The sequence below is a fragment of the Ornithorhynchus anatinus genome, chromosome X1, assembly GCF_004115215.2.
Source record: "Ornithorhynchus anatinus isolate Pmale09 chromosome X1, mOrnAna1.pri.v4, whole genome shotgun sequence".
NCBI classification, from domain to species: Eukaryota; Metazoa; Chordata; class Mammalia; order Monotremata; family Ornithorhynchidae; genus Ornithorhynchus; species Ornithorhynchus anatinus.
Window position 1 is genome coordinate 1,091,330 of NC_041749.1, and position 25,294 is coordinate 1,116,623.

Consider the following 25,294-nt stretch of genomic DNA (forward strand, 5'->3'; position numbering starts at 1 on the left):
AAGGAGAGAGAGAGAGAAGAAAAGGAGGATCCAGGGAAAGAGGGAGCGAGGGGAGAGAGAGTACCAACTTGCAGAAGTTTAAACGCTCTCTACTGAAATCATTCCTGGCCAGATTATGATTATTAATTACTTTGGCTCCAACTCAGTGTTTATCTGTCATGACACCCACCCAGCCACCTGCCTGCTATTAATTCATTCAACACTAACTACAGCATTTTTCCCTTTATCTTGTTTTTTCCAGTTAATCTAGCTTTCAAAAGCATGTCACTTATTAGAAACAAACGGATACAGGTACTGTTGGTCCATTACGTCACATGTCCTTTTACTTGAAAAACTCACTTGCTCAAAATAACCTATTTTTATTTTCTTTTGAAAACCCCTCACCCCAGCCCCAACCCTGGAACCCTTCAAGGACTAGTCAATTCCTGGCCTCCAGAGAGCCCAGGGTGGGGATAAGTTATGCTTCTGTCTGGTCTCATAGGTGTGGCAGTAATGGAGCTGCCATCTTGAAGTTTTTTTCAACTCCAGGGGCCAAAATGGGCCTATTTCTGCCCAGGTGCAGATCAAATACATGCTTCTACTCATAGACTTTAAGGTTTCCTTACCTCTATGTCCTTACCAACTACCTCTCTCTGCTTTAGCCTAGTAAAGCTACTCCTCTCAATCAGTGGTATTTACTGAGAGCTTCATGTGCACAGCACTGTATCAAAAGCCTGGTGCGATTCTTCTCACCTGAACTCACCTTTATAAGACCCAAATCCCTCCTTCCTTTGAAACTGAGAATACCCCCTCCTCAACAGCCTTCCTGGATTCATCTCGCTTCCCCCTGAGAGTCCCAGACTCCCCAGATGTTCCTAAGACTCTGGAAATGTTGTCCAGATGTTTCAGAACATGTCCATATCTATCATTTTTCATTGGGAAGTGCCTGGGAGACAGTGTAAGAGGTAGGTTCACCCATCTATACTGGAAGGTCAGATTTCTGGGCTTTTTATACAGGTTTCCAAAATTGCCTTTGGAAATTTAAGCCTGTGGTGGTTTAACCAGGCTTACAGCCAAGTTAGGTAGTGTTCGGGTCGCTTTGTCATGCATGCAGGAAGTTTGTTCTATAGGATGTCAGTTTGTGGAATGCTAATCTTGCCCTTCTACCACGAGCAAAAGCTGAGTTAGCTAGGGAGCAGTGAAACGGGCCCAAATGGCCTTGGTTTTCCCTCACCGATCTCGGAGCCAGGCTTTCAAACCAACTAAACATTTTTTAGCATTTTTCACCAGGAAGCCTATAACTTTCAACTATTGGAGTAGTGAGAGTATAAAATATAAAATTATTTTTACTAACGGGTGAGACTGAAACCTAGTCATTACCGTGTCAGCCCCAGGGAAGGCATGTTGCCATGAAATGACATGGGGAAATTGGTCTCTCAGAAAGCTAGCACACAATCCCAGCGGGTGGTCATACCCCAGCTGTGCACCATAGAAAAGCTCAATACTCATTCTCCCTTTCAGCACTGTCTACAAGCTTATCCCAGGTAACCTGGTATCAAAGGTCGAGGTATAGCAAGTTTTCTCACTCCCCAAAACTATCTCCTCCCCCTCCCACCAAGCAGGGGGTCATAGGGCAGCTCCAAGGCCTATGCAGCTCAGGGGATTGGGGACCGGAGGCTAGGGTGGCCAGGACCTCTGCAGTCCTGGCCAGAATGGGGCCTTAGCTGTCATACAAAGGTGTCCCAGGACAGGAAGCATGCATGAGGACAAGCAAGGAAGCGGTAATCCCGACCACTTCCTGTTCTCTGTGAATTCAAGCCAAGGGTTCGATTGCAAATCATGCTATATGGCTATGGTTCTCACACAGGGCAACAGCTGACGCTTTGAGACTGGAAAGGAGGTGAACAGCTGCTGGCTGAAAGGCAGGACCAGTGCAATTTTCCAAGTGTAGATATAATAATAATAATAATAATAATAATGGTATTTGTTAAGCACTTACTAAGTGTCAAGCACTATTCTAAGCACTGGGCTGGATACAGGGTAATCAGGCTCTCCCACATGGGACTCACACTTCTAATCCCCATTTTACAGGTGAGGTAACTGAGGCACAGAGAAGTGAAGTGACTTGTCCAAGGCCACATAGCAGATAAGTGGCAGAGCCAGGATTAGAACCCACGTCCTCTGACTCCCAAGCCCGTGTTCTTTCCAATAAGCCACATGGCTTCTCTATGGTAAGTGTCTACCACAGACTCGCAGAATGGCTTTAAAGCATTTCAGTTGGTTCTCTTCCTTCCTCTGATTCATCCACCCTCTCCTTCCACTATACCCCAGCTCACATTTTTCATTCCTCCAAAGCTTACACACTACTGGGCCTCATTCTTGTCTCTTCCACTATCAACCTCTTGCTCATGCCCTGCCCCCAGCCTGGAATTCCCTCCCATTTCATATCCTCCAGGAAACTGCTCTCCCCATCATCAAAGCCCTTCTGAAATCACATCTCCTCCAGGAGTTCTTCCCTGATTCATCTCCAAGTTCCCTATCCTGTATACTCCCAAACGCCCCTTCAGTACTTCTGCATCTTCAAAGCACTTAATAACTTAAACACTTAGGTGCTTGGGTGGTACAGAATAACAAAATGACGCATACCTTGTTCACAAGGAACTTCTACTCTAAGGAGAAGACAGATATAAAAATATCTGCAACTAGTGGTCAAAATAAATAAATGGAGCAGACAAATTTATATGAGTTCTGAAGAGGGTATAAATATGTTCGTGAATGAACAAGGGAAGCAGTGCGGTCTAGTGGATAGAGCACGGGCCTGGGAGTCAATAGGACCTGGGTTCTAGTGCCGGCTCTGCCACTTGTCTGCTGAGTGCCCTTGAACAAATCACTTAACTTCTCTGTGCCTCTTTTATCTCATCTATAAAATGGTGATTAAGGCTGGGTGATGGACTGTGTCCAACTTGATTAGTTTCTACCCCAGCACTTAGTACAATGCTTGGCACCTAGTAAGTTCTTAAGAAATACCATTTAAAAAGAAAAAAAAGAATGTTAGATTTGGCTGAAGGGATGGTACATTTCAAGGTGTTTGGAAATTAATCAGGGAAGACTTAATGGAGGAAGTAAGGTTTTGGGAGAAATTTTAATGGTGGAAGAGCTGGTGTTTGATGTGCCGGGTGAGGGAGTTTCAGGTGGGGAGTACAGCATAAGTGAAGGGGTCGAGGGGGGAGAATTGAGAGCTATGTACCGCTAGAAGTTTGGCTTGGGAGGAGTGAAACTGCCCAGTTGGGGAATAGCGGGTGAAGAGAGCAGGTAGATAAAATTGTAGGAGTGCCAGATGGTGGAGATCCTTGAAGCCGACTGTGAAGCATTTTTGTTTGACATGGAGAGACTCAGGGAGGGAGGAGAGTAATGTGGCCTCGGTGACAATTCAGGAAAGAATCCTGTGGTAGTGAGGAGTCTAGATGGGAGTGGTGTGGGATTACAATGATAATACTTGGACCTTCCTGAGCATTGTGGTTCCCAGAACAATGCCCCGTTTGCACAACTGTTCAGACGTGCCGATGTGGAAAAAAAAAATCAAAGAAAATCTCCTTTCAGGCCAACTTTTGGTTTCTCATTTGTCAGTGTCTTTAATCAACAAATCTCATCTTGCCTTTCCCTCCATCAATGATCACCGGTCTCAAGGGACCTCACGGCTGAGGAAATGGATCAGAGCAATCATCTCATGTCCTCTACTCGTAGAATAAATATGGATAAATATGGATCCATCAATCACTGACGGCCATTGAGCGCCTGCTGTATGCAGAACAGTGTACTAAATCTCAACTCACCTCTTCCGATTTTTAAAGTGCTTTCAAGATGGGTGAGGAAGGGTTCTTTAACGAGCCTGATGAAATTGCTTCAGAAGGCAGAAGAATCAATATAACATTCAAGTATTACACCTAGATGAAAAGGTAATGCACAACTATGATCAATAGCTCCTCTGCTCTGAAAATCCTGGAGACCATTATTATATGCGACTTCCTCAATCAGTCAGTCAGTCGATCATATTTACTGAACACTTACGGTGTGCAGAACACTGTACTAAGTGCTGGGAGAGTACAACGTAATAATATAACAGGCACATTCCCTGCCCACAATGAGGGCAGCAGCCTGGCTTAGTGGATAGACCATGGGCCTGGGAGTCAGAAGGACCTGGGTTCTAATCTGAGTTCCGCCACGTCTGCCATGTTACCTTGGGCAAGTCACTTAATCTCTCTGGGCTTCAATTACCTCATCCGTAAAATGGGGATTAAGACTTAGCCCCATGTGGGACAGGGACTGGGTCCAACCTGATTAGCCTGTATCTACCCCAGCTCTTAGAACATTACTTGGAACATAGCAAGCGCTTAACAAGTACCGTTATCGTTCTTATCATTACCTTGTAGTCTAGAGACTGGATGCATTGCTGCTCCCATCCATATCGAACTCCGTGCCAGCGTAGTTGATGACTGGTAGCTCAGTGTCCTCTGGCTCTTGCTCACCACAGCCTAGAGGTGAGGCAGGCCACGACTCCTCCAGAAGCAGCCATTGAGTAATAGCTCTTTTGTACAGCACTTCGGAACAGAGGCCCAAACTTGACGAGGATAGGCCTAGCAGAAACAGCTTCCAAGTTCTGCACAAGGGCGGACACAGGGGTATGCTAATTAGTACAATTGTATTGGTTTGAGTAATTGCCATTAGCAAAATTCCAGGGAGAACCATGAAGCCTACCTCAGGGCCTGGATGCAAAACTAGCCTCCAACTCTGCTTTCTGAGCACCAACTCCAGGGAAAATTTACAAATTGCCTGATGAGGACTCGGGAGCTTCATCAGTGCCTGCCAAAGAGAGGGAACATTTAACTTCCCTTTGTAAATAAGGAATGTCATCTCTTAGGCTTAAGATTAGAAAAAAGAAATGTCAGTCAAGAGATCCCAAAATTAAACCTTACAATTCTGTACAGAAAACTATATCATTGTAGAATTGTTATAAATTGCATCAGGAATATTTTTGGGGAATTTCTCACTAAGTAAAACTAGCACATCTAGCTATGAAAAGTAATTCATAGTTCAAATATGAGCACTTTTACTTAACTGATTGAACCAAACACATTTAAGATAACCTAGTGCTTTCTAGTCTCACAAACTAAAACAGTTGAGGATAAGTGGAATTCTTTCCATAATGCACTTATAGAAAATAAATGCTGTAGATAAGATTATTTGTGTTTACCCCATAAAGATGAAGATTAGCATCACTAGAATGGAAAAGAAACTCTTTAGAAGTGAATAGTCCAATAGAAGAAACTAACTGAACGGTCCATGTTTCACCTGGGTAGAGAGAGAAATCATTCGTTACCCTATTTATTTTGTTAATGAATTGTGCATCGCCTTGATTCTATTTAGTTGCCATTGTTTTTACGAGATGTTCTTCCCCTTAACTCTGTTTATTGCCATTGTTCTCGTCTGTCCGTCTCCCCCGATTAGACTGTAAGCCCGTCAAATGGCAGGGACTGTATCTGTTGCCGACTTGTTCATCCCAAGCGCTTAGTACAGTGCTCTGCACATAGTAAGCGCTCAATAAATACTATTGAATGAATGAATGAATGAAATCAGACATGAAAGGATAAAGAAAGGTAGCTTCTAGAGGAGAAGAATTGTAGAGGAGGAGGAGGAGGAGGAGGAGGAAGCTCTTTAGGAATGAGAAGGGAGAGGTTAACTGGGGAATAGGGAGACTTTTCCCCTGTCCTGTGCTGACTCCAGACACTGTCATGGCTTCCCCCACTATGGCAGGGATGGGACCTGACCCAGGGCTGGTTGGCTTAGCTGGGCCATTGCCGTGCTTATTTTCAGTGGGGGCAACAGCGGTGGAGAATGGCAGCTCTTGGCTCACCCCTGGGGTCCCACAGAGTCCAGCAAGAGCTCAGATGCTCTCTGGCAACTCTGCAAGCTGAACCTTTAGCAGGCCCAACCCCCAGACCCAGCCAACTCCAAATCCAATTTGTGAAGCTGCTTTAGCAACTGCAGAGCCTCAGGCCCTGGGCTGGGCCCACTAGTCATCCTTCCCTCCTGACTGCCTTCCCCTTTCCCTCAAACTCCTTCTCTACTTTCCCCAGTCCTCCTTACTCTTCCTTGTTTCTCCATTTTTCTCCCTCTCACCACCATCTGGGAGGGCAGTGAGTCCCAAAGTGGACATTCATCTCCTTCCCTCCATCACTCTTCCCAATAACTGAGATGCAGAAGCTTCTCAACAGCCATTTTTTAAAAAAAATCTCTGCATCCTGGTGAGCTTTGGCTTTTCTAACCATAGTCAGTCTCAGTCGGTCTGGGATGTCTGGGCACTTTACCAGGGCCCCACTTTTGCTTTGAGAAAAGATGGACCCTTTTAGCAGATGGTATACTCCCTGCGGCTTTGCCTGTCACATCAGAGACACTACAGGCTCATTTGAATTTTTAGAATTTTAGCTGGGGTAGCAAAAATTTTGAAGGAACTTCAATTCAGCTTTGGAATTGGCACTTAATGATTATATGAATGAATCCGATGGAATCGCTTTCTTTCAGAGTGTGTGTGCGTGCGTGTGTGTGTTTTATATAACACACAAACCATATTTTATTCATGGTCACAAATATTTGAGTTGGCAAATCAGCTAGATGTTTCAGTTGTAGTAGTTATACACAAATGATTTTTCCATTTTGAATTCCAAACACATGTATTTGCCATTTTGGAAAATTTGGCCCTTCGAGGGCAATAAGGAGAACACTGTGCCATTAGGACAGACTGTTTGTAAAACACTTGCAGAGATCCAATTCTGATTAATTTGAAGGCCAATTGCACTGAAGATTATTTTATGGATCACAGGAACTTCCTACAGTTTAAGCAGATTAGCACTACTAAAACCTATGCTAAGAAAGGTAAATCTGGTAATGTCTTTATTTCTTCCATTTCTCACCACTCCTGAGACTCGGAATGTTATCAGTGAAAGCTTTTTGATGGCAAGGAATGTGTCTACCAACTCTTTTGTTTTGAATTCTCCCAAGCGTCTAATAATAATAATATTAATAATAATAATAATGTTGGTATTTGTTAAGCGCTTACTATGTGCCGAGCACTGATCTAAGCGCTGGGGTAGATTCAGGGTAATCAGGTCCCATGCGGGGCTCACAGTCTTAATCCCCATTTTCCAGATGAGGTAACTTAGGTACAGAGAAGTTAAGTGACTTGTCCAAAGTCACACAGTTGACAAGCGGAGGAGCCTGGATTAGAATCCATGACCTCTGACTCCTAAGCCCCTGCTCTCTCTGCACATGGTAAGCATTCAATAAATACCATTGATTGATTGAATGATTGCGAGGAGCAACAGTCCCAGGGTTCCCTGAGGTTGGTCCCACCAGTCCTATCATCAGTCGTGTGGCTGGGGCAGCTGCCTCTCAAAAAAGCAGTGTGGTCTAGTGGATAGGGCACGGATCCGAGAGTCAGAAGGACCTGAGTTCTAACCCCAAGTCTGCCACTTATCTGCTGTGTGACCTTGGGCAAGTCACTTAACTTCTCTGAGCCTCAGTTACCTCATCTATAAAATGGGGATCAAGACTGTGAGCCCCGTATGGGACTGACAGTGCCAACCCAATTAGTATCAACGTGGCTCAGTGGAAAGAGAACGGGCTTGGGAGTTAGAGGTCATGAGTTTGAATCATGGCTCTGCCACTTGTCAGTTGTGTGACTGTGGGCAAGTCACTTAACTTCTCTGTGCCTCAGTTGCCTCGTCTGTAAAATGGGGATTAACTGTGAGCCTCAGGTGGGACAACCTGATTACCCTGTATCTACCCCAGCGCTTAGAACAGTGCTTTGCACATAGTAAGCGCTTAACAAATACCAACATTATCATTATTATTATTATCCACCCCAATGCTTAGTACAGTGCGCCTAGTAAGTGCTTAACAAATACTACAATTATTATTATTGTTTTTATTCTGATTTTTGTCAGATGATTTGCCATTGCTCAGGAATTTCTTCCTCCCAAAGGAGATTCCTGTTTGTTCTTGAACCTCCAAATGCCAATATTTATGCTGAGAATTCAAAGATTCTTCAATTCCATAGCCAAGGTTTGCAAAAGATCAAAACAAGGGATGAGGTTCTGATTTACAACAAGGCATAACATTATTCTAATGGGAAAAACCTATTGTATTTGAGTTCTAGCACTCTCAAGAAGACTTTGTGTTTGCTGTAGGTCAATTAAAGAAACAAGCTTTCCTATATCAGTGTTGCCAGCTGCACAAAAATCATGTTTGCAGTCAAATTTTCAGCTCGGTTTTTTATTATCATTTGTATAAATATGATCATTTAGGGTACACTGGATTATTAATTTTACAATATTGACAATGATGTTGCAGAGTTTCCCGAATTACCAGCCCAGAGATGGTCTTTTGCTCCCCTACCCTCCCGGCTCTGCCACTTGTCAGCTGTGTGACTTTGGGCAAGTGACAACTTCTCTGTGCTTCAGTTACCTCAACTGTAAAATGGGGATTAAGGCTGTGAGCCCCATGTGGCATGACCTGATAACCTTGTAGCTACCTCAATGCTTAGAACAGTGCTTGGCACATAGTAAGTGCTTAACAAATACCATCATTAGTATTACCCTGTCACTAGCAATTGTGGAATTTGTTAAGTGCTTCCTTTGTGCCAAGCACTATATTAAGCCCCAGGGTAGATACAAGGCTATCAGGTTGTCCCACATGGGGCTCACAGTCCAAGTAAGAGGGAGAACAGGTATTGACTCCCCATTTTGCAGATGAAGGAACTGAGGCCCTGGGAAGTAAAGTGCGTTGCCCCAGGTCACACAATGAATAAATTCACATTCAAATTCTAAGACACTGCCCCTGAGACTGTCAGCTCGTTGTGAGCAAGGAATGTGTGTGTTATATTGCTGTGTTCTCTCCCAAGTGCTTAGTACAGTTCTCTACACACAGTAAGTGTTTGATAAATATGATGGATTGATCGATGCTGAGGTGTGGCTGAAAAGGTGAGTGCCATATCAACATTTCCTCCCTCAGTGTTTACAAGTAAGGGTGAGTCCTTGCTGAGCTAGTGTGTCCATCCCACGTCAGATCTGTCTCTGTTTTAAACTCTGATTCACTGGGTCCTTTTGGAGTGGAAGGAGATAGCAGCAGAAGACAAATTCTTCTGTACTACCGCAATTGGCAATGGAGTGACGGTCATAGAAAAAAAACTTTGACAGTCTGATTCTTTAAGGCATTTTACCAACTCTCTCTTAATTATCATTCTCTCCCCCTCCTCATTATCATTGGCAATAGTATTTTTTGAAAATTTACTGTGTCCAAACCACTGCTCTAAGGGCTTAGAAGGGCACAGTAGGGTAAGAAGACAAAATCCCTGCCCTCAAGGGGCTTACACTCTAGCTATACCCATCTCCCTCATTCTGTTCATCTCAAGCCATCCTACTTACTGGGATTGCTCTCGTCTCTGGTGCCACTAACCTTTTGCTTACCTCTCCTCCCTGCCTGGACCACCCTTGTCCTTCATATCTGACAGACCTCTGCTCCCCCAATCTTCAAAGCCCTCCTGAAACTACATCTCCTCCCGGAGGCTTGCCTGAGTAATGTAAAATTATAATTAGGGTATGTATTAACTGCTTACAGTGAACTGAGTTTGAAACAAAATGGTCTAACTCATATCCCTCGACTGTGACTTCTTTGCCAGGTAAGCACTTAAGAACTCAGAACTCAGAATAGCACTTACTTATCTCACACTCCTTGTTATTTAAGTACACGCTCATGCTTATTTTCCCTTTCCTTTTTTCTTCCCATCTGTAAATTAGTTTACCTTCTGTCTTCCCCACTAACCTGTAAACTCTATGAGAGCAGGGATTGCGTCTACAACTGCTATTGAACTCTCCCAAGCACTTACTACAGTGCTTGGCCCCCAATAGGTGCTCGATCAATATTCCTTGGACTGCGAGCCCCAGGTAAGACGAGGACTGTGTCCTACCTGATTAACTTATATGCCCCACAGCACTTAGAACAATGCTTGACACGTAGTAAACTCTTAAAAAATACCATTAAAAATATCAAAGAGTAAGTAATGAAAGCAGCAGCAGGGAAAAAGAAGCAAATGTGACACTGTGGGAGAGGGTGATCCTGACTGGTCCAGATATTTCTGTGGGATCTCTCCCACACACTGATAAACAGCTCACAATCTGCCTCATCTCCTAATCTACACCACAGTTCTACTTTAGTGGCTCTGTCATACCAACTGCCTACTGAGGGAACAAGGATAAATGGGATGATATATCTGAGGCTTCCTAAGATTTTCAGACTGAATAAAGATTGTTACATAAATTCAGGAACGTGATTTTCTCAGAGGTTGAAAAAAGACCCCGGAAACACAGGGGTCCGTGGTCCTCCGTTGCCTCCCTGGGCCGTGCCGATGCTTCAGACACGGGTCACATTCTGACGTCTGTCTGATCATAAACACCTGTTCCCGGAAGCATCCTGCTGTTTGCTCTATTTTCAAAGAACTGGTGACAAATTTAAAATTTAAATTTTTTATCATAAGCAGAGAAGATGTATCTATAAAAGTGTTCCAAACCACAGTGTTTTAAATGAAGTTTAATTTTCCGATAAAATGGAAAATGAAGGAAAAATTGTGTGTCTGCACGCATGCATGGTTCAGAATGCCATAGCTCAATTAGATGTACTGATTGTGCTAACAATCCGCCTCATGTCTGGTTAAACTTCTCCTTTGAAAATTATGAAGCTTTGCTGTACTGTGATTAACAATGGTATTAAGGGAATATGACAGATTTGCTTTTGCTGGAAGGAAAAGAGTTACGTAAAAGGATTAATAAACAAGTAGGAGGGTCTCAAAATCTCCTGCCACAGACAAGGTTATATAAATAATCATCTAGGGGGCAAATTAGCAGCTAGACCTAAAGGGAAAAAAAAATCATCACTCTTACTCTCCTGTCAAGAAATAAGATATTTCATTTGGAGTAAAATTCTTCTCATGCCATAATTTGCTTCAAGCACTTAAATAAAATCTACACCAGATATTTTATGAGAAAGAGGTATTTATTTAAAAAGAAGAATAATAATTAATAATTGTGACATTCGTTCAGTGCTTACTCTGAGCCAGGCACTGTACTAAGTGCTGGGGTGGATACAAGCAAATCAGGTTGGACTTGGAACAGTCCCTGTCCCAAGTGGGGATCACAGTCTAAATCCCCACTTTACAGATGAAGTAACTGAAGTACAGAAAAATGAAATGACTTGCCTAGGTCTCACAGCAGACAAGTGGCAGAACTGGGATTAGAACCCATGACCTTCTGACTCCCAGGTCCATGCTCTATCCATTACGCCATGATACTTCTCCAGTTAACAGTTAATTCCTGACCTCTTTTGAGAAACTGTCTTTATTTTTCAGCTCTCATTATAGTAAGAATAATTATGGTATTTGTTAAGCTCTTACTATGTGCCAAGCACTGTTCTAAGCACTGGCGTACATACAAGATAATCACCTTGTCTCTAATGAGGTTCACAGTCTTAATCCCCATTTTACAGATGAGGTAACTGAGGCACAGAGAAGTTAAGTGGCTGGCCCAAAGTCACACAACAGACAAGTGGCAGAGTCAGGATTAGAACCCGTGTCCTCTGGCTCCCAAGCCTGTCTTCTTTCCATTAAGCCACACTGCTTCTCTGTGTGTATGCCACCAGGAGAAACCATCATGGTATATTTTGAAGAGTCAGTTCTCCTCCAATGTGGGGCTGTGGTCTTGAAAAATTTCAAGGTTCAGGAAATCTCTTGTTCTAGACCCCTCCATTCATTTATTCAATAGTATTTATTGAGTGCTTACTATATGCAGAGCACTGTACTAAGCACTTGGAATGTACAATTCGACAACAGATGAAGACAATCCCTGCCCAATGACGGGCTTACAGTCTAATCGGGGGAGACAGACTGACAAAAACAAGACAAAATAATCATGATAAATAGAATCAAGGATGTTCAGCTTGTCAGATGCCACATGCGTGAACATGAACATTTCTACCATCTGGCATGTTCTCTCCAGACAGGGACAGAGCGAGGGGCTGGGGGGAAACATTGCTTCCATTTCTTTGGTTCAAATTACATAGGGGATAACCACCTTATAGTTTTGATAGTACTGGTTGCTCCAGAGTTCTTTTCAGGGCTTGAGGTAATATGACCAAGCAATGAAGAAGTCATTGCTTCTTCATCCCCATCGTCATTTGGGTCATAGAAGCTTGTTATCTGGGACAGGCCACTCCATCTGTATGCCCCCCACTTAATAGCGGCAAAAAGCTCATCGAATGTTTGACCATCCATCCATCCATTCATCCATCCATCCATCCATCCATCCATCCATCCATCCATCCATCCATCCAGTGGGGTTCAGAAGGAACAGTGGAGAAGGCCCGAAGACTTTCAACTTCAGAGTAGCAGCATGGCCTAGTGGATAGAGCACAGGCCTGGGAGTCAGAAGGACCTGGGTTCTAATCCTGCCTCTGTTACTTCTCTGCCATGCAGCCTTGGGAAATTCACTAAACTTCTCTGTGCCTCAGTTCCCTCATCTGCTAAATGGGGAGTAAGACAGTGAACTCCATGTAGAACAGGGACTTTGTTCAACCTGTTTTGCTTGTTTCCACCCCAGTGCTTAGCACAGTGCCTGGCACACAACAGGCACTTAAAAATACTACGATTATTATTATTATTCAGCCATGTGCAGAAAGTCAAGCAGGGAGTCATTAATAGGTCAAGAAAAACCCAGGCCTCTTGATTCCCAGCTGAGACAGTGAGGTGATATTATGTTCCTTGCCTGACCAAAGAAGGTCGCCTTTGGACAGCCTCATTTTGAAATTATTTTCAGAGTTTCCAAGATGCCAGTATGCTGAAGGAAAGCCATGTGTTTCTTTCAGATGTAGGCATTGCTTTCTGGAGTCAATGTTAATTTTCCTGACTACTTTAAAGAAGATCTTTTTTTTATCTTATTCAGAGTCAACAACTTCCAGTTCTGGAGAATAATTTGTTAACTTTAAGTCAAGTAAATCCTCTGTAGAAATGTGAGGCTAGAAACTACCACTTCTGCTTCTGAGGGCTGCAAGGGAACCACCAGAAGCTGAGAATGGCTTCTTTCTTTGTGGTCTCAATGGTGATTTCAGAAACAAGCTTTGGCAGTCGGAGATGATGGTGATGTGCATTTCCCAGAGGTGGAACCCACTTTTGGGAAGCCCTGCCCTTTCTTTCCAATCAACTTCCCCTTCTTGTCTTTTTCAGACTTGAGCTCCTCTTCACCGTTTACAGAGAACCACTAAGGGCATTCCTCCATTTACCAATACAATACTTTTAACACATTTTTTGTGAGAGTGAATCAGAACATTAATGTTACTATTTTTTACTGTGTGTTCTCACTTTGAGATAATGCTGCAAAATTCATGCTGACTTCCTTTCCTTTTCAATCATTCAAGTCAAAAGAGTGACTGGAATAGAACAATTAAAGTCCATTTTGATTTAGCATTAGATAATTCAAGATTCATTTGGCTTAATCTATGACAGATTTTTTTAGTATGCTTATACAATGAATAGGATATTGGGAGAATTAAGTATACACTTAGATTCACACGATTGATTTAAATTATGATCGTCCCAAAGTTTTTTACTATTGGTCCATATTTACATTGTTATTGGTTCACGTTCCTACATTTATTGTGGTTTTATTCACTTGACAATATTTGTATTGGGTGATTCAATTGTTTTTTGTATCTGAAGATTGCATTAGTTCACTGTACATTCTTCTAATGGGAAATTAGACTTCACCTAATGTTCCATTTTCATGGCTCCAGCTCAGAGCGTTACCTGGGATACAGCAGTATATAACATTCAATAGCACTCGGAACTCCAGGGCTCAGGGACCGATCATGTGGATGAGGAATTAAAGGCATTCGGCTACAGTTAAATACTAGGCAAGGCTGTTAGCGATTGGGAATATGGGGATTCATTGTGACTTTAATGAATGGGGACAATGTACCTGGTGAATCAGGAGAAAATTCAATTAGAAGGGGGCAAGTTCAGGACTTAAGGCTGAAAAATCTGACCACCGAAATACTGGATGCAGAAAGTTGAAAGAGAAAGATGCCAGCCAACCTCAAATAGAATCGAATCAAACGTGTCAGCAATGCCACTGAAAAAGTCAACATGGTATTAGGATGGAGTAACATAATATGGCAGGCAAGAGCCAGGAAGTAACCCTTCCAATCTATTCTGCAGTGGCCTGACTCTTATTGGATACTGTATCAGGCTTTCTCATCACACCTTCACAGAGCTTAAGAAACTGGCGAGGGTCCAGAAATTGTGACAAAAAGTGATACATGGCCTGGAAAATAGGTCCTATGAGGAAAAGTTAAAGGAATTGAAACTGTCCAGGCTAGAGAACAGAAGGCTAGAGGGCATTCCTTAATAATAGTCATCAAGGACCTAGAAAGGCTTCAGAATAGGGAGGGGAGGCATTGAGCAGTATCGACTCACTCACAGAGATCTGAACAAGAAAGTGGGTAGTTGAATTGTAGGAGGAGGAAGATGAATTCACTCTTAGGCATGTCTTCCTGTCTTTAACAGGCATGAGAACAGTCACCTGAGCAAGACTGTGGAGCCTACATCAATGGGGAAGGGTGATAGAAAACGGCAGAAATCCCACAATCCAGCAATTGGGTGCGCCCTTTGGCTAACCCTCCTGAACAGAGAGCTGGGCTGGGGAACATCTTGTGAACCATTTCCTCTCTAGAATTCTATTAGTTCTGAACACCATGAGAAGAGAGATGTTTTCATTTCCTAATAATAGTAACAATAATAACTGCTTTTAAGCACTAATTTTGTGCCAAGCACTATACTAAATCCTGGGATTGATACAAGACAGTCAGGTTGGACACCATCCCTGACCCACATGGGGCTCCCAGTCTAAAAGAAGGACAGATGAAGAAACCAAAGCACAGAGAAGTTGTGACTTGGCTGAGATCACCCAGCAGCAAGCGGCAGAGCAGGCGTTGGAATCCCGGTCCTCTATCTCCTGTGTTCATGCTCTTTTCACTAGGTTATTTCCTATCGAGTTTATCTCATAACCCCATTAAAACATGTCCTTCGTCTTGTCACCGAGGAGTCACAGCATTTCATTTTTGAGCACCCACTGGGTGCAATTCACTAAATGTAAATAGTAATACTAGTGCTTGAAAAGAACAAAATAAGTAAGTGTCCAGTTCCCTCTCCATGTCAGAGGTCCTACATTTCCCACTTAGGATTCTTTTTCTTGACCACTTCTCTGCTAGAGGGAGAATTTCCAGTGCTCCAGTGATCAGGAGGCCATGGTTTATATGAAAGTCTATCTCCCCCTCTAGAGCGTGAGCTTGTTATGTGCAGGGAATGGGTCTGCTCATTCTCTTGGACTGCAATCTCCCAAGTGCTTAGTACAGTGCTCTGCACATAGCAAGTGCTCAATAAATACTACTGATTGATTGGGTTCTAGTCCTGTGTCTTTGCCTAGAGTTGGCTGACATGAGGGAAGCTTGCAGCAACTACTGAGATGACCAGCTGGTACCTCTTCTGCCTCTCTTCCCCTTCTAGGGCTTCCTCAGAATCCTCTACACATCAGAATTGTGGGTGGTCCATCCTGCATGCGAGTCATATCGTTTGGGTGATCCCTTGTGGGGCATACCCACTTGGGACTCCTTTATCCTGAATTGGGTCCCTAGATTTGACCTGGGCAGATCCTGGGCTAGCAGTTTGCTATATGGTAGGTAAATGGTTAATTCCAGGATGTGTTAAGTGCTTACTATGTGCCAGGGACTGTGCTGAGCGCTGGCGTGAATACCAGATAGACAGTTCAGACTTGATCCCTGTTGCACCGAGAGCTTACGGTCTGGGTGGGGGAGGGAAAATACTGGAAAAAACAAGTAGAGGCACTGTGGGAATTTGGAAATACAAGAATGAAATGCCAAGGGCACAAGTGGACAGGTGGATGGGATCAGGAGTTAGCAGGTCTGATGTTCCTCAGTCTTTCCCTCTTTAAGCTCAATTTGGGCAGAGAATATGTCTGTTTATTGTTCTACTGAACTCTCCCAAGCACTTAGTATAATGCTCTGCACACAGTAGGTGCTCAATGAATATGATTAAATATTCATTTAATGTGCAGGGAATGGGTCTGCTCATTCTCTTGGACTGTAATGAATGAATGAATGAATGAATGAATGAATGTCTCACAATGCCACAACTTTTCACATTCAAGTAATAAGGGATGGTCAGCTGTCTCTGACCCCCAGATCCTGAGGGGACAAGTAAAAGATGGTGCCGGACTGGGTTGATTGGAGGAGTGGGACTTCCTTGGTGATTAGGTGGGGATAGGGGAGCTGCTTTGCTCATTGATGACTAGAAATGAATCTTGCCTCAGATCACCAACTAACGTGAAGGCAGGAGAAGTTCTAAGGGTGGGAAATGATCTAGTAAAACTTTAATTCGCTCCATCTCCTGGAGCCAATCCAGTCCCCAGTTTGGACTCTAAGTCTGCCTGGAAGTTTCCACCAAAGTGCCCACTTTTCTCCTTATGCTCCACACCCTAGGTACTCTTTCAGGGATAACTGTCACCCTAAATGACATCAAGCTTCATTTAGTCTTCATTCATTCATGCAGCAGGGTCATTCTCCCCCTCAATCAGTTATTCGGCACCTAAGGATTCACTTGGCAGTTAGGTACTCAGAAACTGCACTGTGTTTCAAGAAATAAGGCCGCATTTTCTGGAAAATGGAGAAGTTTGAGATGGAGGGTGAGTTTAAGAGTGGCAGTTGTGAGGTATGCAGGGATTGAGGCCATTACCACCACGTTCAGGCTGGGGCTCTGGAGAGAGGAACACCAGCTGGAACTGGAGGCAGGATGAGGTTGGCACCGATGAGTTAAACAGTCAGCTGACTCTGGGTGAGTCTTCCTTTTTTACGGTATTTGTTAAGCGCTTACTATGTGTCAGGCACTGTACTAAGTGCTGGGTAGGCACAAGATCATCAGGTCCTACATGGACCTCACAGTTTAAGTAGGAGAGAGAATAGGTTTTGAATCTCCATTTTGCAGATGAAGAATCTGAGGTATAAAAAAGTTAACTGACTTGCCGAAGCTCACATAGCAGGTATGTGACAGGGCAGGGATTAGAACCCAGGTCCTTCTGACTTCCAGGGCCGGGCTCTGTCCACTAGACCATGCTGCTTCTCACCAGGTTCTGACCTGGGAAACTTCAATTTACCACCAAACTGACAGTTAGCTGCTTTCGTCACTTCCCCAAGGCGTCGGAAGACTCAGAGAGCAGCGGCCACGTTTCGTAGTAGAATACTAGCTGAGGAATATCCCTTTGGAAAATTTCATTTTCAAAGGCATCTCTGGACTCCATTGCAGAGTGTCGTAAATTAAATGGAAATCAGTCATATTTATGATTAGTTGTTAAAGTGTTGTGAGGGCTTCGGATTTATGACTCAGTGCTCCATTCAGTTGTTCTCCGCTCCTGCTCTAGCTCTTTCTACCCTATGTGGAATAAAATTTATATTTGTGGGTGAGATCATGATAAATCTTTTATGAATCACAAGTGTAATTTTAAATGGTTGCAGGCATGGAGAACTATGCCCATGAGATATCTGTTGTATTTCATGGGTTATGGCTTTGTGGAACTGGCAAAAACAAATCGCTTTGTATCTAACACAACTCACATCCTTCTTCAGTGTGCATGCCTGCCTTTAACCCCAGGGTTTGTGTCAGAGAGCCTGCTTGTAATGGGGCTGAAATCAGGGTGCACTTTAGAATATTCTCTTTTTTCTCCCTTCTTTTTAAATATGAAAGCTGTGTGGCCTAGTGGATAAAGCATGGGCCTGGGAGCCAGAGGACTTGGTCTCTAATCCCGGCTCAACTACTTGCCTATTGTGTGATCTTGAGCAAGTCACTTAACTTCTCTGTGCTTCAATTTCCTCGACTGCAAAATGAGGACTCAATACCTGTTCTTCCTCCTACTTGACTGTAAGCCCCATTAGGAAGAGGAACTGTATCTGAACTGATTAATTTGTATCTACTCCAGCACTTAGAATAGTGCTTGACACAGTAAATCCTTATCAAATGTCATTAAAAAATAAAAGAAAACAAAGTACCTCTCACCCAGGACCATTTCTCACTGAGTTAAATTGACATTGGAGAAGCTGTTCCCCCAGAGCTGGAGTTCTTCATGTGCCCTCTGACACTAATCAGTGGTGAAAGCCCAGACGAGCCATGAACGGTTAGCTTGTCCTCTCAGTACTACTATCTGAAGGCAAGTCCCAGACTCTTGACAGCCAACTTTTCTATAGTATACATTGGAGGAAGGATATTTTATATCTTGAATTCTAGTAAAATCATGTATTTTTCTAGCAGGGAGGAAATTAATGTATCAATCATGTTTCATTACTCTTACCCGTGTCTCTATGATCTTATGTACTCTGCAGTTAGAGAGGGAGAGAGAGCTATCACTCTCCCATTCACTGAGAACTCATAGATGGAATTCACTTAAATACTGCTCTCTATGAAGTGCAAAAAGAAAAGAATGAGACAAGGCACCCTTGAAAGAAAGATAAATATAATAACCAAAGTGAATTGTTGTCACTAAAGCGTTTTAGCCTGACATCTGTGTTGTCCGGGGCCCAGAGTTCACATTTAAGTTGTCAGCAGGAAGATGATACAGGGATGAGGAAAGGCAAGGATATTTATTCTGCATCCTTTGGAGAATGCTAAGTCCCATCATCTTTCAAAGTTACTCTCTCAAATACACCCCCTATCTTCAGCCAAGAGTACCGCACAAGGTCTCCACCTCTTGTTTCCAGGCTACCATAACGGGGCTTTCATTTTGCTTCTATGATTTCAAATGATCATTTTCCTCTATTCCCCTTCTCAGGCCTCCCATGCCAATATTACCTTTCCATGGAATGCACATGTCTGGATGAGAAATTCAGTCCACAGGGTTCATTACTCTGGACTGTAAGCTCACTGTGGGCAGGGAACATGTCTACCAGCTCTGTTGTATTGTACTCTCCCTAGCACTCAGTACTGTGCTCTGCACACAGAGGAGCAGCGTTGCCTCGTGGAAAATCACAGGCCTTGGAGGCAGAAGGACCTGCATTCTAATCCCAACTCCACCACCTGTCTGCTGTGTGACCTGGGGCAAGTCACTTCACTTCCCTGTGCCTCACTTACCCCACCGGTAAAATGGGGATTAATATTGTGAGCCTCATGGGGGATCTGAAGTGTGCCCAACCTGACAAGCCTGTAGCATTTAGTACCATGCCTGGAGCATAGTAAGTGCTTAGCAAACCCCATAAAAGAGCAGATGCTCATTAAATACCATTGATTGATTGTTTGATAGATCATTCATTCATTCATTCAATAGCATTTATTGAGCGCTTACTATGTGCAGAGCACTGTACTAAGCGCTTGGAATGAACAAGTCAGCAACAGATAGAGACAGTCCCTGCCGTTTGATGGGCTTACAGTCTAATCAGGGGAGACGGACAGACAAAAACAATGGCAATAAATAGAGTCAAGGGGAAGAACATCTCGCAAAAACAATGGCAACTAAATAGAATCAAGGCAATGTACAATTCAATAACAAAATAAATAGGGTAATGGAAATATATACAGTTGAGCGGACGAGTACAGTGCTGAGGGAGAGGGGGAGGGGCAGAGGGAAAGGGGTAAAAGAGGGTTTAGCTGCGGAGAGGTGAAGGGGGGTGGTAGAGGGAGTAGAGGGAGAAGAGGAGCTCAGTCTGGGAAGGCCTCTTGGAGGAGGTGAGTTTTAAGTAGGGTTTTGAAGAGGGGAAGAGAATCAGTTTGGTGGAGGTGAAGAGGGAGGGCGTTCCAGGACCGCGGGAGGACGTGGCCCAGGGGTCGACGGCGGGATAGGCGAGACCGAGGGACGGTGAGGAGGGGCGGCGGAGGAGCGGAGCGTGCGGGCTGGGTGGTAGAAAGAGAGAAGGGAGGAGAGGTAGGAAGGGGCAAGGTGATGGAGAGCCTTGAAGCCTAGAGTGAGGAGTTTTTGTTTGGAGCGGAGGTCGATAGGCAACCACTGGAGTTGTTTAAGAAGGGGAGTGACATGCCCAGATCGTTTCTGCGGGAAGATGAGCCGGGCAGCGGAGTGAAGAATAGACTGGAGCGGGGTGAGAGAGGAGGAAGGGAGGTCAGAGAGAAGGCTGACACAGTAGTCTAGCGGGATATAACGAGAACCCGTAGCAGTAAGGTAGCCGTTTGGGTGGAGAGGAAAGGGCGGATCTTGGCTATATCGTAGAGGTGAAACCGGCAGGTCTCGGTAACAGATAGGATGTGTGGGGTGAACGAGAGAGACGAGTCAAGGATGACACCGAGATTGCGGGCCTGAGAGACGGGAAGGATGGTCGTGCCATCCACGGTGATAGGGAAGTCTGGGAGAGGACCGGGTTCGGGAGGGAAGATGAGGAGCTCAGTCTCGCTCACGTTGAGTTTTAGGTGGCGGGCCGACATCCAGGTGGAGACGTCCCGGAGGCGGGAGGAGATGCGAGCCTGAAGGGAGGGGGAGAGGACAGGGGCGGAGATGTAGATCTGCGTGTCATCTGCATAGAGATGGTAGTCAAAGCCGTGAGAGCGGATGAGTTCACCGAGGGAGTGAGTGTAAATGGAGAACAGAAGAGGGCCAAGAACTGACCCTTGAGGAACTCCAACAGTTAAAGGATGGGAGGGGGAGGAGGCGCCGGCAAAGGAGACCGAGAATGACCGGCCAGAGAGGTAAGAGGAGAACCAGGAGAGGACGGAGTCCGTGAAGCCAAGGCGAGATAAGGTATGGAGGAGGAGGGGATGGTCGACAGTGTCAAAGGCAGCAGAGAGGTCAAGGAGGATCAGAATGGAGTAGGAGCCATTGGATTTGGCAAGAAGGAGGTCATGGGTTACCTTAGAAAGAGCAGTCTCGGTAGAGTGGAGGGGACAGAAGCCAGATTGGAGGGAGTCTAGGAGATTACTAGTGTGACAATTGCTTTTAATTGAGGAATAAACTCAAATTTCATTCAGTGCTGATTTCCCTGCTTTGGGAACCTAATCTAGAGAGAGGTGTATAAAATTTCTTCCTTTTGGGTTTCCAGGAAAAATCCACTAGAGAATTTAAGATCCCAGCAGGTGAGGTGGAGTTCTGAGTTTAAAATCTCAGAAAATTCTACCTGGGCAACAGTGACCATATTTTTCAGTTGCTGTTAACTGTAAACTTCTTGAGGGCTTTACTACTCGTACTACAACCCAACCCTTGCACTTGGCTCTTCTAATGCTAACTTCATTCATTCATTCAATCGTATTTATTGAGCGCTTGTATGCAGAGCACTGTACTAAGCACTTGGAATGTACAATTCGGCAACAGAGACAGTCCCTGCCCAACAACGGGCTCATAGTCTAAAAGGGAGAGACAGAATGCAAAACAAAACAGCTAACCTTCTCACTGTACCTCAATTTCGTCTAACTCACCACCGACCTCTTGCCCGCGTCCTTCCTCTGGCTTGGAACATCCTCCCTCTTCATATCAAACAGACAATTACTCTCCCCATCTTCAAAGGCTTGTCCAAGACACGTCTCCTCCAGGCGGTCTTCCCTGACCAAGCCCTCCTTTCCTCTTCTCCCAATCGCTTCTGCACCACTTTGACTTGATCCCTTAATTCTTCCCTCCGCCCCGACCTACCGGCTTTATGTACCTAACTGTAATTTTATTTATTTATCTTAATGTCTATCTTCCCATTTAGACTGTAAGCTTGTTGTGAGCAAGGAATGTGTCTGGTACGTTGTTATACTGTACTTTGTCAAGCCCTTAGTTCAGTGTTCTGCACACTGTAAGCACTCAATAAATACGAGTGACTGACTGATAGGCTGACTGAAGGCAGGGATTTAGTCAAATGGCTCTCTGGTACTCTCCCAAGCAATCAGCAAAGTATTCTGCATACAATAAGTGCTCAATACATATGATTGCTTGAAGAGTTGCCATTTGTGATTCACTAACATCTGGTCAAATTTAAACTGGTCCTAGAAAAGCCACAGACTCTTTTCTTGCAGCTCCCAAAGAAAGTTACTGGCCCGAAAGCCAGGTGTGCTGGAGAATGCAGGGGGTAGGAAGAGGTGACAATCACTGCTCCGGCAACCTGGACTATCCTAGAGCAAATTCCATCCTCGTGGTGTTCAGGGGCTCCTACAAAAGAATCTTGAAATGTCCCCAGTAAGATGCAGCTGGAATACCACAAAGATAGAAGCTTCAGCTTCCTGGCCTATTGTTCTCAACTAAATGTTTACCTCAGACCCTTTCAAATCCCTCTCTCCACTTAGGTAATGAGAGGGTCTTACACTACTGAAGCTAATTTACCTGCTTCAAGGCTGAAGGCCGCCTTTCCGCCTCTGGTGGGGACTCAGAGTAGGCGAGCCAAGATACAGGTGCGAGGCAAAGCATGAAACGAAATGTTTTTCTGGGAGACTTTTCGATTAAGGAACGGTTGACTTACTGTGGTACAAAGGGGGACAGTGAAGGAAGCCGGACAAAGGATCAAGCACAGTGCCTGCACGTCGACGGAATCCATTATCTGTGAGGCGGGCTGGATGCTCAGCCTGGATTGGGTCCCATCTAGCTAGGGTTGGGTGCTGTCTCATCTGCCCTGTCAGGCTTCTCTGGTGCCCCAAATTGCAATTTCAGGGGTAGCCCAGATAACGAGAAGGGCTTGCTGTGGAACAATCCAGAGACTCTTTAGCCCCCAGGCACACCTGATCTCTGTAGTTCATTGCAGGCTTTGTCTTGAGAGGAACAAACTCAACCTAACACTCACCCTGGGGGTTCCCTCAGACTCTGACACTGTTCCCCTCAAGTTGAGAAACCCGGCCAGGATCAGGAGGTCTGGTCCAGGATGACTGCATCAGATAACCAGCACAGAGGTGAGTGAGCAGTTATCCACAGGAGAGATGAGTCGTTTAGGCACAGGAAATCTCGCACCTGCACTTCATTACCATGGAAGCAACCTGGTTGGGAAATTTTTATGCAGACCTGCCACAGTTAAATTGATCGATTTCTCACACACATATGATAAAGGACCACTCGGGGAATAAATAATCCCAGAAATTATATTGAAATGTTAAATTTACCTTTTCTAGGCAGTTTTTGAAGTTAGCAATGATTTTATCTATTAGCGTTTACTGTGTGTCAAGTGCTGTGCAAAGTATTGGGCTAGATCACTACTGTGGCTTCATCTACCACCTTTATGCAGATGATACCCAAATCTACATCTCCAGCTCTGATCTCTCTCTCTCTCTCTCTCTCTGCAGTCCCGCCTTTCCTCTCGCCTTCAAGCCATCTCTACTTGGATGCCTTGCCATCAACTCAAACTTAACATGTCCAAAACAGAATTCCTATTCTTCCCATCCAGACCCTTTTCTCCCTCTGACTTTCCTATTACTCTAGACAGCCCCACCATCCTCCCTGTCTCACAAGCCTGTAACCATGACATTATCTCTCTCTAATTCAATCCACAGAGTCAATCTATTACTGAATCCTTTCAGTTCAAAATTCTCAGCATCACCAAAATCCGTACTTTCCTCTCCATCCAAACTGCTACGACATTGACCCAACACTTATCCTATCCCTCTTTGATTATTGTATCAGCCTTCTTGATGACAACTCTGCATCCTGTCTCTCTCCCCTCTGGTCCATACTTCACTCTGCTGCCCGGATCATTTTCCTATAAAAACATTCAGTACAAGTTTCCCCCCTCCTCAAGAATCACTAATGGTTGTTCATCCACCTACACATCAACAGAAACTCCTTACCATCGGCTTTCAAGTACTCAATCACCTTGTCCCCTCCTACCTCACCTTACTACTCTCCTACTACAATCCAGCCCACACACTTTACTCCTCTAGTCAACCTACTCACTGTACCTCTATCTTATCTATCTGGCTACCGACCTCTCGTCCATGTCCTGTCTCTGGTCTGGAACTCCCGCCCTCTTCATAACTAACAATTACTCTCCCAACTTTCAAAGCCTTTTTGAAGGCACATCTTTTCCAAGAGGCCTTCCAAAACTAAAGCTTCATTTCCTCTTTTCCCATTACCTTCTGCATCACCCTGACTTGCTCTCTTTATTTACCAGACCCACCTCCAGACCCACAGCACTTATGTACATATCCATAATGTATTTATTTATGATAATGTCTGCCTCCCCCTTTAGACTGTAAACTCCTTGTGGTCAGGGACTACTATATCCGTTATATTGTTATACTCTCCCAAGTGTATAATACATGCCCTGAAACCAGTAAACATTCATTAAATATGATTGATTACCTGGCTGATCCAAGTAAATTGGATCAAGTCCCTGTTTCACCCGGAACTCAATGTCTGAGGGAGAGAGAGCAGTTTTTATTTTTCCAGTTTTACAGATGAAGAAACTGAGGCCCAAATAAATTAGGTGACTTGCTGAGACTGAGACTCCAGACACCCAATTTTATTTTTCCACTGGGCCATCTTGATTTCTTCCCACTGGGAGAAAAGGAATTAGGTCACAGTGAGTAGCCCCTGGTTGTCCCACTCTCTGGAATAAGGGCCTGAAGAGGAGTTTCCTCTAATTCTCCCAGTGGTGCTGGGAGGTACTATTGATTGATTTGGTGGCCGTCTTTATCCATAAACCATTGGGAAATGATGTGCAGTGAAACCACACCATCACACCAGCGTGTTAGCAGGATGGGACAGACCTGGATCTTGTCCTCCCCAGAGGGCAGAAGTTTCCCAGGTACCTTGGGGGCTGTCCCAGTGGAAACAGAGATATTCCCAGTATGTTCCTCTTGTTTGACAGAAGGAGTATATCCTCTCTGCAAAAGAACTGGAGAAAATCTTCAATTTCCTCAATATTCACAGGCTTTCTCCACCATCATGTTTGCCACCATGGAGTGTTTTCAGTCAGTGGGAGAGGGAGGAAAAGAGCTCATTCCAACAACAGCTGCACACGGATGCACAACAGGGGCCTATGTGAGGTGAGTGCTTGTGAACTTGTGAAATTGTGAACTGAGAATTGTGAACTAAGTGCTTAGTCCAGTGCTCTGCACTAAGTGCTCAATAAATATGATTTACTGACTAAATGAGGAGCCCTCTCCTGGCTTTACTCCCCTGCAGTTGTCGAGTCTGCCTGTAGGTTTGGGTCATGACCAATCAGGCAGTCGGTTGATCAATCAATCAATCGATCAAAT